This window comes from Canis lupus, chromosome X (genome assembly GCF_011100685.1).
Source record: "Canis lupus familiaris isolate Mischka breed German Shepherd chromosome X, alternate assembly UU_Cfam_GSD_1.0, whole genome shotgun sequence".
Lineage (NCBI taxonomy): Eukaryota > Metazoa > Chordata > Mammalia > Carnivora > Canidae > Canis > Canis lupus.
This window is the reverse complement of record NC_049260.1, coordinates 19,731,109-19,746,018: the sequence shown is the minus strand read 5'-3', so window position 1 is coordinate 19,746,018 and position 14,910 is coordinate 19,731,109. Positions and strand designations below refer to the sequence as shown.

Below are 14,910 nucleotides of genomic sequence, written 5' to 3'. Positions count from 1 at the left end.
TGCTGCCCTGGCGGATATTTGTGTAGGCAACGCTAAGGGCAGCCCCAAAAAAGACCCTTTGCTAGGCGGGTGATGCAACCGCCAAGCGCGCTGGCGAGGGAGAAGCCATTTCCGGTTCCCGTAGGGATGGCCGGAAGTTTCCTGGAACCTGGGAACGTTCTCGCGGGGGGCGGGGGGGTGAGGCTAGACGGAGGGGCTGTCCATCTTTACTGATTTCCATAATTTAATAAGGCGAGATCGGCTCGGGGTGCGGCTCGCCTGTAATGGCCACGCTGGCAGCGCTCATGGCCCTGCGCGTCACCTGGCGGGTGGCGGGGAGGGCGCCCTCGCGCGGAGGTTTCATGAAATGGTCAGAGGCCCAGGGATGGGAAGAGCCAAGTCCCTAACTTGTTCTCAGAGACAGGTTTCTAGGGCCCGGGAGGCGGGTCCATGGTGGCTCTAAACTGCACAGCATAGAGTTAACATAGGATAGAAGCGAAGTGTTGTAAAAGCGCCCAAGAAGGTTTGCTTTTGTTTTAAGCCCATACAGGAAAACTAACTTCTTTAATGGAAAAATTTCCATCCAATCGGTATTTTAAAATTTAAAGACTTCGGGGACTTTACTTTTTTTCACGAGGTATCAAAAAGAAGCCGAGTAATTTTTGTTTCTCCCCATGCATTTCTACACTTATACAAATTTTCTGTCATGAACAGCTGTTCATTTCTAGCCAGCAAAAAATGTAAGGAGAAGCGACTAAGAATTTAGATTACCTGTGTTTATTGAATACTTAAGTAAGATTAAAAGGAATATAGGTTTTCTATTACGTAAGTTTTAGGTTACAACAGTTTACCTAAAATAGGAAATTTTATTTCAGCAAGTGCATTCATTGGTTAAGTGATGGTAGAGAACTGTGCAATGTATTGTATTTGAATGGAAGCATTTATTTCCTAAATTTAGCGACTTATAAATTTGTAAGTTTATAAATTTAGAATTTATCTTACATTCTAAATAGTTATACCAGCCAATTCAGGAAACCTATTGAGGTGATAAAAATGTAGAAATGTCAACTCATTACGCTATACACCTGAAACTAATGTAATATTGTATGTCAACTATAATGAAAGATAAATGTTGAACTAGTGGTGATGGTTGCACAACTTTGTGAATATACTAAAAACCAATGAATTGTATGGTTTAAAAGAGTGAATCTTGTGGTATGTGAATTATATATCAATGAAAAATAAAATTCATTGATAATGAATAGAACATAATATGCTTTATTGTCAAACGTATCCTGGAAGTGGAAATGTCACAAGAAATAATGTTATTAAAAATTATAAATATTGGCACTGACTTAATAGGTATTTATTTTATTTATTTATTTTATTTAACCCTCACAACAATCCGATGAAGTAGATAGTATTACCCCATTTTTACAGGTGAGGAAAGTGGGTCCTTGAAAGATTATATAACATGCCCACAGTCCCACAGCTTCTAAGTAGCAGAACTGGAATTCATAGGCAATTACAAGCATACTCTTTTTAAAGAGTCGGCTTTGAGGTAAAGCTTGCATACCATGAAATTCACTCACTTTAAATATACAAGTCAGTGATTTTAGTAAATGTACAGAGCTGTGTAACCACAGTCCAAATTTTGAATATTTCCCTCACCCCAAAGAGACCCCTCATGTCTACCTGCTGTTAATCCCCCTTCCCATCTCTGGCCCCAGGCAACCACTAAAGATCTTTGTCTCTACAGACAATTTCTGGACATTTCACATAAATGGAAGCATATAATGTTGTTTTTTGCATCTGGCTTCTCACACTGAGCATAGTGGTTTTGAGATTCATCCATGTTATAATAATTCCATCACATGGGCATATCACATTTTGTTAATCCTTTCATCAGTTGATGGATATTTGGATTGTTTGCACTTTTGGCTATTGTGAATAATACTGCTATGAACGTTGGTGTACAAGTTTTTGTTGTGAATAATGCTATGAACATTTCTGTACACATTTTTATGAAAACATGTTTTCATTGCTCTTGGTAAATATCTAGCTGTCCAATTGCTGAGTGCAATGGTAAATCTATGTTTAACATTTTGTGGAACAAACTTTTCTAAAGTGGCTGCACCATTCATTCCTACCAGCAATCTATGAGGGCTCTAGTTTCTCCACATGCTCACCAATGCTTGATTCTGTTTTTTTTTTCTTTTTATTGCAGACATTATAATAGGTGCAGTTTTCATTTGCATTTCTCTAATGACTAATGATGTGTTGAGCATCTTTTCATGTACTTATTAGCCATTCACATTTCTTTTTTTTTTAAGATTTTATTTTATTCATGAGACACACACACAAAGAGAGAGAGAGAGAGAGAGGCAGAGACACAGGCAGAGGGAGAAGCAGGCTCCATGCAGGGAGCCCGACATGGGACTCGATCCCGGGTCTCCAGAATCACACTCTGGACTGAAGGCGGTGCCAAACCGCTGAGCCACCCGGGCTGCCCGCCATTAACATTTCTTCGGTAAAAAAGCTATTCCAGCCCATTCTTAAATTGGGTTACTTATTTTCTTATTATTGAGTTGCAAGAGTTCTTTATAAAGTCTGGATACAAGTTTCTATCAGATACATTATTTGCAAACATTTTCTGCCAGTCTGTCGCTTCTCTTTTCACTTTCTTTTAAGATTTTATTTATTTGACAGAATGAGAGAGCAAGTGCGCAGGCAGAGGGAGACAGAGAAGCAGGCTCCCCACTGAGCAAAAAGCCCTACATGGGGCTTGATCCCAGGAATCTGGGATCATGACCCAAGCCAAAGGCAGGCACTTACTATCTGAGCCACCCAGGTGCTCCAGTCTTTGCATTTTCTTAATGGTATCTTGGAAGAGCAAAAGTTTTTAACTTTGATAAAGTCCAATTTATTTCTTCATTTATGAATCATGCTTTTGGTATCATTATTTAAGACTGCTTTACCTAGCTGAAGTTCACGAAGATTTACTTCTAGGGTGTTTTTTTTTTTTTTTTTTTTTTAGGTTTTCTTTTTAAAGATTGATAGTTTTGGAATGCCTGGGTGGCTCAGTGGTTGAGCGTCTGCCTTTGGTTCAGTGCATGACCCCAGGGTCCGTGGATCAAGTCTTGCACTGGGCTCCCTGTGGGGAGCCTGCTTCTCCCTCTGCCTGCGTCTCTGCCTTTCCCTCTGTGTCTCTCATGAATAAATAAATAAAATCTTTAAAAAAATATTGATAGTTTTAGCGCTTATATTTAGGCCTATGATCTATTTTGAGTTAATTATTGTGTAAAGTGTGAGGAAAGAATTTAACTCCATCCAAAAGTTTAAATCTTTTTACATGCAATTGTCCCACCACTAATTGTTGAAAAGACAGTCCCTTCCCTATTGAATTGCCTTGGCATTGTTGTATAAAATAAACTGACCATAAAAGGGGGTTTTCTGGACTCTAAATACTCTTCCATTATCTATATGTCCATACTTATGCCAGTACCACGCTGTCTTGATTTCTGTAGTTTTATAGTACATTTTGAAATTGAAAAGTGTAAGTCTCTCAACTATGTTCTTTTTCAAAACTGTTTTGGCCCTTCTAGAGTTTTTGCATTTCCATAAAAATTTCAGGATCAGCCTGTCAATTTCTGCCAAAAAAGCGGGGGACGGGGGTGGGGGGGAAGCCTACCGGGTTTTTATATGGATTGTTTTGAATCTGTAGATCAATTTAGGGAGAATCACCATTTCAACAGTATTGAAACTTCAATCCCACAGGGCTATCCTGCCTTACCTATACTTAGCATTGCAACGCCCCTCACCAAAACAGTGCTGTTCCTCTCTCAAGTCGCTGGAAAGCATGAAGCTCAGTGGTCCTTTCAGCCAGGCTTGAGCCCTGCTGTTCATGTAATGCTTTCCCTGCTTCTACTTCAGCTACCACCCCAAGCTGTGGCAGCCAGAACTAACTTACCTAAAGTCCCTCTCTACCCTGTATCGACAAAGACATTTTGTCCCAAGAGAGCTATGCAATCACTGTTTTTTTTTAAGAACTTAGTTTTAGAACCAATAAATAACCTCAGAGCTTGGATTCAATCCCGTCTCTATCCTTAACCACACTCCCCAAACCCTAAAGCTGTGCTTCTGGCAACAGTTATTACTGAAGGCTTTTTTTCACTTCTTTCATTGAGCAAACACCATATAGCAGCTCTTCTTTGCTCCCACTCACCTCAGCTCTGGCGCTCACACTTGGTGTGTGTGTGTGTGTGTGTGTGTGTGTGTGTGTGTGTGTGTGTGTTTTCATGCACATCTACTGAAATGCAGTGCTTATGAATATGTGGCTTGTACCCTGAGGCTTCTAAAGTATAGTGTTGCTTTTCATTGGTTCATAAAGAACATAAGAATGATTAACTTGGGGGGGAGGAATTTGTCCTTTTTCACACATTCATTTACAAGGGGGCATTGTCTACTTTGTGTTTCAAAGTAAATATAGTCCATTAAAAAACGGTGACATTCATTTCGTTTTTTATAGATAGTGGATGTTTAACAACTTACAATACTTTTCTATCTGGCTTGGCATGTCACATTCTTTGTTTTACCCGTATCTCACTGGCTACTCCTCTTGTCTCCTTGACAATTCTTTATCTTTTCCTGGATGACTCCCTAATATTGGAGTGCTTCAGGCCCAGTCCTTGCTTTACTTCATTCAGCCCCTTTGTAATCTCATAAGCACCTCATGAACATGTGGCTTGCAATGTTGAGGCTTCTGAAACATAGTGTTATTTTTTGCTGTTTTAGCAGGAGTACAAAAATGATTAGCTTTTTAAACATTTATTCTTTGTTCATTTTCAAGGGGACCTTGTCTACTCTGCATTTCCAAGTAATCTATTCAGTTAAATTGGCAACATTCATGCACCTTTTATTGATGACAGACATTTAGCAACTTCTAGTACCTATCTCTCCAGCTGGTAAGCATAGCACACTCTGGTCTTCTGCACCAGCTCCCTGTTTGGGATAGCTCCCTCCCCTTGGCATGCCCCCTTCTCCTTTCTCCCCCACCCCCTGCTCCAAGCCTGCTCCTCTTGAGATCTTCCCCATGTCAGGAAATGCCAGTTCCATCCTTCCAGTCACTCAGGCTGGAAACCTAGGTGACATCCTTGACATCTGTCTTCCCTTTATCCCAATATCCAGGAAACTCTGTTGGCTATACCTTCAGAATATTTGTGGTCTGGCCACTTCCTACAGTTTCTCCTTTAGCCAGTGTTCTATTCCTTTGTTAGACAAGTCTCCTTACCCATTTCCCTGCTTTCACATTTGTCTACTTAAATTTTTAAATAGCCTATTTTATTATTGATATGTGTATGTGCGTTATATGTCCAGTGGGTTTTTTCTTTAGTTTTACTGACATACAGCCCTGTATAAGTTAAAGGTGTATGGCATAATGACTTGGCATAAACATATTGTGAAATATAGTAAGTTAACATCCATCATCTCATACAGAGAAAAAAATGTGGTTTTTTTCCCTGTAATGAGAACTTTGAGGATTTACTCTCTCAGCAACTTTCAAATATCCCATACAGTAGTGTTAACTATAGTCATCATGTTGTACATTACATATGCCTAAACTCTTATTATTTACACAGCAGCCTTAGTGTGAATTATATTGCGCCTTTTCTCAAGAGCTTCCAGTGGTTCCCAGTTTCTCAGTGGCCAAAGCCCTTACAATGGTCTACAAAGCTTTACACAGTCTGGTCCTTCACCTGCTTTAAGTCAAACGCAACCTCCTAACTTGACCATCCCAGTTAAAACTGGAACAGTCCTCCTCCTCAACACTCCTAATCTCTTTGTCCTGCTCTGTTTTTCCTATTGCACTTATCACATTCTGAGGCCACATAATTTGCTTATTTATTACCTCATTTATTTAATCTTTGAAATGGCAAGGGCTGTCATACATTTTGGTCACTGACAGATCCCCAGGGCTTAGTACAGGACTTGGCACACAGTAGGCACTCATAAATACTGATGGCATGAAAAAGTAAATTAGCGTAGATTAGTATTGATTAGATTACTATAGTAAACAGTTTATGGAATTATATAGGAGTAAAAATGCAAGATCATTTAATATGTTCATTAGTATAATAGTATTAGAGTTGAAAAAGCATGGTGAGAGAGGCCACGCAGGAAGTCCTCAGTCTATACTCAGCGGTCTGGTTTTTCTTCTTTTCCCTCTGTCCTTCTTGTGTCCTACACTATAAGCCTATGAAATTATCAGTAGTTCTCTGAATAAAGCTGCTTTGCTGCCTCTCCTAGGCCTGGAACAGACTGTGCTATGGGAGGTTCTTTACTCTCTTCCCTTTCCCTTTGGACTGAATTTAGAAATTACTTCCTCTGATGGGGTACCTGGATGGCTCAGTCAGTTAAGTGTCTGCCTTTAGCCCGAGTCATGATCCTGGGATTGGGCCCCACGTTGGGACTCCCTGCTTCGTCGGGAGCCTGCTTTCTTCTCCCTCTCCCTCGGCCACTCCCCCTGCTTGGGCTCTCTTGTTCTCTCTCTCCATCAAATAAATAAATAAAATCTAAAAAAAAAAAAAGAAATTACTGCCTCTGAGAAGCCTTGTTTGACCCTCTCAAGCCCGGGTTATATCCCTCTATCTTTGTGCTCGCTCACAGAGCACCCATGTGGTCTAAACCTGTCACAATGTGTTGGGGACTCTGAGACCAAACCTGAATCTTTCTAAACCCTTGTTAGCTGGCCACAAGCACAAAGCAGTTATTCTCACAACTGCCAGCAGAGAATTACTTGCTAGGGCTTTATGGATGGAAGTGAAATATGAAGAAGCATTTGGTTCCAGAAAGAATCACATTGTTGAGTCCCCTTGGTCATACAAGGTTAAGTCAAGCTATCAATTCATTTTCATTGAGGTAACTCCCCACATTGATGAAATAACACAAATGTAAATACTTCAAATATACTCTGTGGTGGGGGAGTACCCTTTGAAGGTTTTCTCTGCGTGTGCCCACATTCCTTTCGGATACTTAGGGATCTGGTACTCTCCTAGCAGGGCCCGGGGATGGGTTTAAAGGCTCATGAAACTGGAATAGAGACGGGACAAACCCTTTCCTATCCTTTTTTTAAAAGATTTTATTTATTTATTCATGAGAGACACAGAGAGAGAGAGAGGCAGAGACACAGGCAGAGGGAGAAGCAGGCTCCACACAGGGAGCCCGATGTGGGACTTGATCCCAGGACTCCAGGATCACGGCCTGGGCATGAAGGCAGGTTCTAAACCGCTGAGCCACCCAGGGATCCTCCCTTTCCTATCCTTAAGAAAGGGTTCCCACCTAATGGCTATAGATCTGACTTAGAGATGACCAGAGAAGACATCCCTGTCTAGGGATCTCTAGAAACCATGTCCTGTTTAAAGAGATTGAATTTTCCTTCTGATGGCTTTAGTTTTTTGTTTTGCTAGAGAACCAGAGGGAAAATCAAGTTTGTGAGTTGGGAAGTACACAGGGAGACCTGGAGAAATGTGGAGAGGTGGTGACAGACCAGAAGGCTAGAAATAATAGGAGAGAAGTTACAAGGAATAATTCCAGGCAGCCCGGGTGGCTCAGTGGTTTAGTGCTGCCTTCAGCCCAGGGCGTGATCCTGGAGTCCTGGGACTGAGTCCCACATCGGGCTCCCTGTGTGGAGCCTGCTTCTCCCTCTCTGCCTGTGTCTCTGCCCCACCCCCCCTCTGTGTCTCTCATGAATAAATAAAATCTTAAAAAAAAAAACAAGGAATAATTCCAAGGGACAGGTGACCAGCAACAACCAAGGTATGTAGGCATTAGCTAGGAATCCTCCAACATTCATGAAGACACGGATTTCCGATTAGTCATGCAACATAAAGGCTCAACTTATTGGGCTGTAAAAACAACAAATTTTAAAGGCTGGAAAATTTGTGGAGCCTCTCAGATTGCTTTTTTTTAAGTTTATTTTTTTAAAGTAGTCTCTACACACAATGTGGGGCTCAAACTCACAGTCCTGAGATCAAGAGTTGCTCACTCCTCCAACTGAGCCAGCCAGGCACCCCTCAGATTGCATTTTGAAGGTTCCCTGTGGTATATGGACCAAAAAATAATGTTTAGGACAACACCCACCATCCTTTTTTTTAAAGATTTTATTTATTTATTCATGAGAGACACACACAGAGAGAGAGAGAGGGAGGGCGCAGCAGAGACCCAGGCAGAAGGAGAAGCAGGCTCCATGCAGGGAGCCCGATGTGGGACTCGATCCCGGGACCCCAGGGTCACAACCTGGGCCGAAGGCGGCGCTAAACCGCTAAGCCACCCAAGCTGCCCAACAGCCACCATCCTGTTGGAATGTGTCAGTGTATAGGTCTTGGTGTGTACTGGCAGAAATTGGTACTGATTTGGGGGGGAGGCTATTGAACTTTGAGGGACTGAGATAGACTGTACCCCAACAAGATGCCTTAAAACCCCTGAAAAGCTATAGAGTGCCTGTCAAAACAGTTTTCAAGGGGAAAGAGAATGCATATGTAACCTTATTAGAGTTCACTGAAAATATAATTCTTTGATTCCCATAGATTAAGGTGGGAGCTGGATACATGCAGTGATTACCAAGATAATTACCTTACTGTAGAGTCTGGGTTTCTAAAAAGCCTCGACTTTTTTTGTTTGTTTGTTTGTTTCAAGATTTTATTTATTTATTCATGAGAGACACAAAGAGAGGCAAAGACATGGGCAGAGGGAAAAGCAGGCTCCCTGCAGGGAGCCCAAGGACTCATCCCAGGACCCCAGGACCCTGGGATCACGCCCTGAGGCCCTGAGCCAAAGGCAGATGCTCAACCGCTGAACTACCCAGGCGTCCCAAGCCTCGACTTCTTTTAAAAATAAATAAGTAAAGTGGGGCAGGGGAAGATTATACGGTATCCTAAATTCTCAGAACCTCCAGGTAGAAACTTCCTTCTGACTCTACCACCATTCTTAGACCCAAGCCTCTAGCATGCCTCAGGACATTTCAGACTGCAAGGTAGCAGATTTGAGGAGCATTCTCAAACACTTAAGTTAGAGGACTAGGAAAAGACAGCTTCCATTTGCCCCCGTGGGAATCCACCAGTGTGGAAGGATGCCCTCAAGGTATTTGGGAGCTCCCATTACTTTCCAGTAATTGGTGGGGAAAGTAATTGAATACAAGAATTACCTGGAGGAGTTAGTTTATCTAAATGACGTGGTTTTACTTTGGTCTCAGGGAAGCAGAATGCTCCTTACTGTAGTATAGACCCTTCGATAAAATACTTTAAAAAAATGAGAGTGAAAGAGGTGTCATTACATAGAACATTTTACCCCTAGGAATGGACTCTACATAGTAAATAGTTTGGTGAAAAGATGCAGCCCAGTTTGAGAGTATTTTTAAAAAGGACCTTTTGGACATAATGAAATATCACATATGAGGCTATGTAATGTTAATGTCATAATAAGGGTGTACTGGTCAGAATGGTTTATGGTTTGTGTCATTCACTGTAGGTATATATACCAGCTACACAGAGCACAGACACATTTTGGTTCCTCCTTGAATGAAGAACGTAAGTTTCTCTCTGGACAGGTCGCTGCTACCCTATGTAATGTATACCTCAAAATTAATGTTATTTGGCTCATATACAGAAATCAAAATTCGTTACTTTTAAATGCTCAAAAATAAGGTCTGAAAACTCAAATGTTCAAACTTGCACGTATGCCATTTTTTTTTCGTATGCCACTTTAAAGTATATTTTAGGGCTTATAGTTTTTTTAAAGCTTGTTTTTATAGTCTAAGTTAGAAAAGGTAAGCTTATTTCCCTGTTTCCGAAGGGTTCAGGTGATTCTCTATTTTTTCCCACGAACTAGCTACTTCAGCAAAACAGTACACCGTGTGCTATCTTGGCCTCTTGGGAAACATGGCATGTTCAAGTTTGCTAGAAAGAGATAATGATCGCTTTCAGCCACACACCTCACTGTAAATTCATCGGGATATTGGTCTAGAGAGAAAATGGCGGCGGGGGGTGGGGTGGGGGTGGGGGTAGGAGAAATTCCTCAGTTTAGGATTAGAAATGGGCAATGGATGGCTTAATTTAAGGTTAGTTGTAGAACCACTGGCCTCCAGCTGTGTATTTCTGTTATTTGCATTTTTCTCACAAAGAGATTTCACAACAAATTTACAGAGCAGTCCTATGGAGTAGTTTTAATATTCTTAAATCAAAAAAGGCGATATTTTAAAAGCATTCGCTAGAACGCTACAGCTGCCTTATTTAAAAAGAACCTCCCCAAATCACTGCTCTCTGAATGTGCGTTCTTGCCATCTTATTTTGACGCAAATAGAATAGCGCTTTTAGAGCCGACATTTCTGTGCGGTGCAGACATGCCGTTTTCCATGAATTTTCCCACCTCTGGGAAATGCATTTCCGAAACGTGTAATTGTTGTGCAATAAGCCGAGTGAACTATGACGCAATTATACCCTGCAAGTTGCCGTGCAAAAATGATGTCATTTGGCGCAGATGTAGTCAATTTTATAACAGGTAGCTATGGCAAGGCTTCCTCCCCGTCGTCGCAGATTCCCCCGCCCCCACCGTGGTGTTCGAGATGCAAAAAGACATTTCCCGGGCGTCCCACTCCACAACTTGTGGAGGGTGGGCGCGCCGCAGTAGCTCGAGCCCCCGGCTCGCGCAGACCGAGCGGGACCGCTGCGGCGGGACGAGCACCACCGAGCATTCCCAGCCCCGACGGCGACGCCACGAGGGAAAACGCGTTAGGTCGCGCCCGCAGTGCAGCGCCCGGCCGCCTCATTCCCTCGGTGGGGCCCGCCGGCGTGGCGGGCCTGAGCGTGGGGCCCCGCGGGCGTGGGACGGCCCTGCCCCCACCCCGCTCCCACACCCGCTCCCGCTCCCCCGGTCCCGGAAGTGACGCGCGCTGGCTGAAACATGGCGGCATTGGCGCTCGACCAGGGGGAAGGTAAACACCCTCCGGGCCGCGGCCCGCGCGCGGGCCCCCTCGAGGCGCCGATGGGGGCCGACGGCGCCTCCGAAGCCTGCTTTCCAACTCTCGCCTTCCCACCCTTCGACCTCCCTACCCGCGTGGCAGGCTTCCGTGTTGCGACGACGCCGCATGGGGCCCCCTGCCGGCGGGCCCCGCCTCCCTGGGCCGGCCCCGGGCGGCTCCTGCGGCCCGCAGGGGGCGCGCGGCCCGGAGCGGCCCCTGGCTCGTGGCCCCGCACGCTCCGCCCCTTGCCCGCCCCTTTCCCGCCTTCCTCCACCCCCGGCGTGGGTGATCCTGAGGCTCGGCGCGCTTCGGGGCAGAAGCCCGGAGACGCCGTCGTCGACACCGCTACCGCCGGCGCTTCTGCCGCTGCCCGCGGCCCCCCAGCCCTTTCCCCCGCCTGTGGCCCCGCGTCGGTCCTCCAGCCGAGCCCCGCCGGGCGCCGCGAGGCCCCTGGTGTTGGCAAGGCCGGGCCCGGCCCCGACGCCGCGCCGCCTCGCGCCGAGCCCGACTGTCTCGACTCGCGACTCAGCGCTGTCTTCTTTCCCAGGACTGGTTTCGAGGGGGCCGCTGGCGCGCAGACTCGCCCCCCGCCTGAGCGCCCCGGCCCGGCCCGGGAGCGGCCCCTTGTAAGAGGTTCGAGGAGCCTGCCGAGTGCCATCCCGGCGCCCGACCGCCCACCGCCCGGCCCGCCGGCCCGCTTCTTCCTGATGCAGACTGCCGTCCACTAGAGGCTGGACAGACCCCCGAGGTGCGTAGCCGCCCCTGGCCCGCCGGCCTGCGGGAGCCCGGGCTTCGTCCGCGGCCCCGTGCCCGGCACGGATTCGGTAGCCTTTTCTGCTCAGACCCGAGTCAAACATTTGGTAGACGCCGGGACCTAATTTGTCTTTGAGTTTACTTAAATTGTTTGAAATATAATTTTTTTTAAGGAGGGGAAAAAAAAAACGGAAGAAGCATAATTCAGCCATTTTTTGCAGCACACAGCTGCAGGTACCATGATTATTTTCTCCCTAACCCGTTCCTTCCCTTTAAAAATTCTGTTTATGCCTGAAATAGAACTATGCGAAATGCGAAGCATAAAACGTGGAATAAGAAGGTCTGGGTTCGACTGGGTGACGCTGAGAAAATCGCTTACCGAACCTCGGTTTCTTATCTATGAAATCTAGTCAGTAATAGCCACATCACAGGGTAGCGAGGACTATATGAGGTCATATATGTGAAAATAACCTATAGCTGTAAAGTGTTGTAAAAATGCAAAGCAATTTTTTAAGTAACCCTTGCCAGAGTGGTTAATGTTGTAGTGGCTAACTGTTGCTGCCTCTTCCCCCCCCCCCCCCCGTATTATAAGTATAAGCAATAAGTACGGAATAGCGAAGCAGTGCCGTGAATCGACTAGAAATATATAATAGTCACGTTGCTTGGCCTTCTTCCTACGAAATGCTAACTGCTTATTTAAATAACGGTATTCTTTAATTCAAATTTAACGTTACTCTACTGCTTTGCTTTTCATTTTTCTAGGCCGCTTATGCCCTTTTTCTTACTCGGAATATTTATTTAACACTTATGTTTTAGTCTTACATATTTTCCGAATTTACATTTATTTTTGTTGATTTCATTAAATTGTGTCTTAGAAAATGCTTTTAAGATATATACTCCAATTTTAATGCTGTTTTTTCGTGTCTAGGGAACAGGATGCCTGAATATCTACTAATTTGAGAATTGTTTTTGAAGAGCTTACAAATGCATTCAGATGTCTGTGATTCTTAAAAGATCTAGAAATGTAGAAATTTTGAACTTTTTGACAATGTAATAGTGTTTATATAATTTAATTCTCTTTTTAAATCGTCACAGCACTTAGTAGGTGTTTAGAACCAGTTTTTCAGTGGGAATGGGTGTTAATTTGCACTCTTGCTGATTTAACTTAGGAATAATGGAGTAAATATTTGTGGTTTGAGAAATTGGATTTATTATTTGTCAGAATTTATAATATATATGTGTAACAGTATGGAATTGTTCTTACTGGGTACATCAAAAATGTAGTATGGTTTGGCTTAAAAATGGTTCACAAAAAGTGAAAGAAGCATTTTTTAACTATATTATTATTATTATTTTTAGCTAGCAAATAGTTTTCTGATTTTTTTCTGAAATGTTTTATTTTATAATCCAATACCAGTTGTTTTTGTATAGGATGGCTTTGTGTTGTGTAAAAAGACAAAATAATTTAAGCGGGCAGGATTAAATTAGCAAATGGAAGAGCCTATTTTAATGTTCTAGCTTTTATACATTGGACTTATCGTTTGTCCTGAAGATAAAATTTTGGCAGATCACCACTTTATTAGGAATTTCAAGGTTTGACCTTCTCTCTGCCTTGATTTGGGTTCTCTGGGGCTAAAATCTTGGAACCAGGGCTGGGTTGGCTTTGTGGGTGTTCGGAAGAGCCCTGAAGTTGGTATAATAATCTGCATATAAAACTGGCATTGTTCAATATAAAGGTGAATGGTAAAATTCATGCTAATTTAAATGTTTAATTTTTCTTCACTTAGAACGCATTAAACAACAAAAAAAACACCATGACAAGTCAAGAGAAGCCTCAGAAGAAAGGAGAAGGCTTTTTATTTTAGTACTTTTAATGACATTTTTTTCCTTCTTTTGGATAAGGGGGCCCAAATTTTCATTTCGCTCGGGCCCTGAAAATTAGCTGGCCTGTTGTCAGCTTGCCCTTCACATTGTAAATATTTTAAGAGTAAATAATATTAACTGGGAGGAGAATGAATATTTAATTTGAGGGGTTGAATTAATTTATTAGCATATATTTCCCCTTAACTGGAATGGTGTAGTTGGTGTGGAGTTTTTTATTGAAGAAGTCACTGGTGAAGCATTGTAGGACACTGTTTAAACACAGAGGCTCTGAAGTGGGGCGGACCCCCAACGCCACGACTTAAGAATCATAGCCTTGGGCAAGTTTCTTAACCTCTGTGAGCTTTGATTCTTCTCATCTTTAAATCAGGGATAGTTACAGAACTTGGAGAGTTATGAGGATTAAATTTATCTCTTTACCCAACAAATAAATATTTATTAAGCACTTACTATGTGCCAAGTGCTGTTATTTCTAGGTTGTGAAGGATACAACAAAGCAAAACTGAAAAAAAAGAAAAAAAACCCAACAGTAAACTAAATAAGTAAAAGAGCCTGTTACCTCTATTTTAATATACTATGGAGAAAAATAAAGCAGAAAGGGAAAGTGAGGATTTCTGGTTGTGGGGGCGGGTGAGATTTTTTGGTTTTTCTTTTCTTTTTTTTTTTTTTAAGATGGGGTTTGGGGAAGGCCTCACTGAGATGACACTGGAATAAAGACCTGAGGGAGCTCTCTATATATCTGGAAATGTAGTGAACATCCCAGGCAGAGGGAATAGTGAGTGTAGAAGCCTTAAGGTGGGCGTGTGGCTGTTTTTCAAGAAACAGCAAAAGAGGCCAGTGTATCGGGGCAGGATGAACAAGGGGGGAGAGTAATAGAGCATTATTATTAACCATCTTAAGAATCATTGGAGGGGCTCTCATGATTCATCTTTGTTGTAGGTATATGTTGTACTGCTACTGGTCCAAAAGTGGAAGGCCTTTTCAGATTTAGAAATTTTTACTTTGGAAGAAACTAGAAAAGGCAAGGTATTTCCTCAAGATACTCTGTTTTTAATATAAGGCCTTTAAAGCTCATCTGGCTGAATCATTGAAACAAATAAGAACAGATAGAAAATTTATTCCTTTGTCTCTGATAAAATCATTGAATTTAGTTAATGATTGTACATCACTTAAAGATTTGCAGGAAATCTGTATCAGAACATCAGGACCTTCCAAAAGATTTAGTTTTTTATAATTCTTGTAGAGAACTAGGATGTTAACGTTATAATGTTGATGATTTCTTG

General features: G+C 43.0%; 1 protein-coding gene across 1 annotated transcript in view; it reads left to right on the top strand.

Annotated features, from left to right (window-relative positions):
* Nucleotides 1–10,931: 10,931 nt before the first annotated feature.
* The window catches only part of KLHL15 (kelch like family member 15), a 33,401-nt gene continuing 29,422 nt past the window's right edge, over nt 10,932–14,910 (top strand). The window contains exons 1-2 of the mRNA XM_038587100.1: nt 10,932–10,966; nt 11,541–11,741. The gene's annotated coding sequence lies outside the window, so the exon portion shown is untranslated. The remainder of the gene's footprint in view (nt 10,967–11,540; nt 11,742–14,910) is intronic.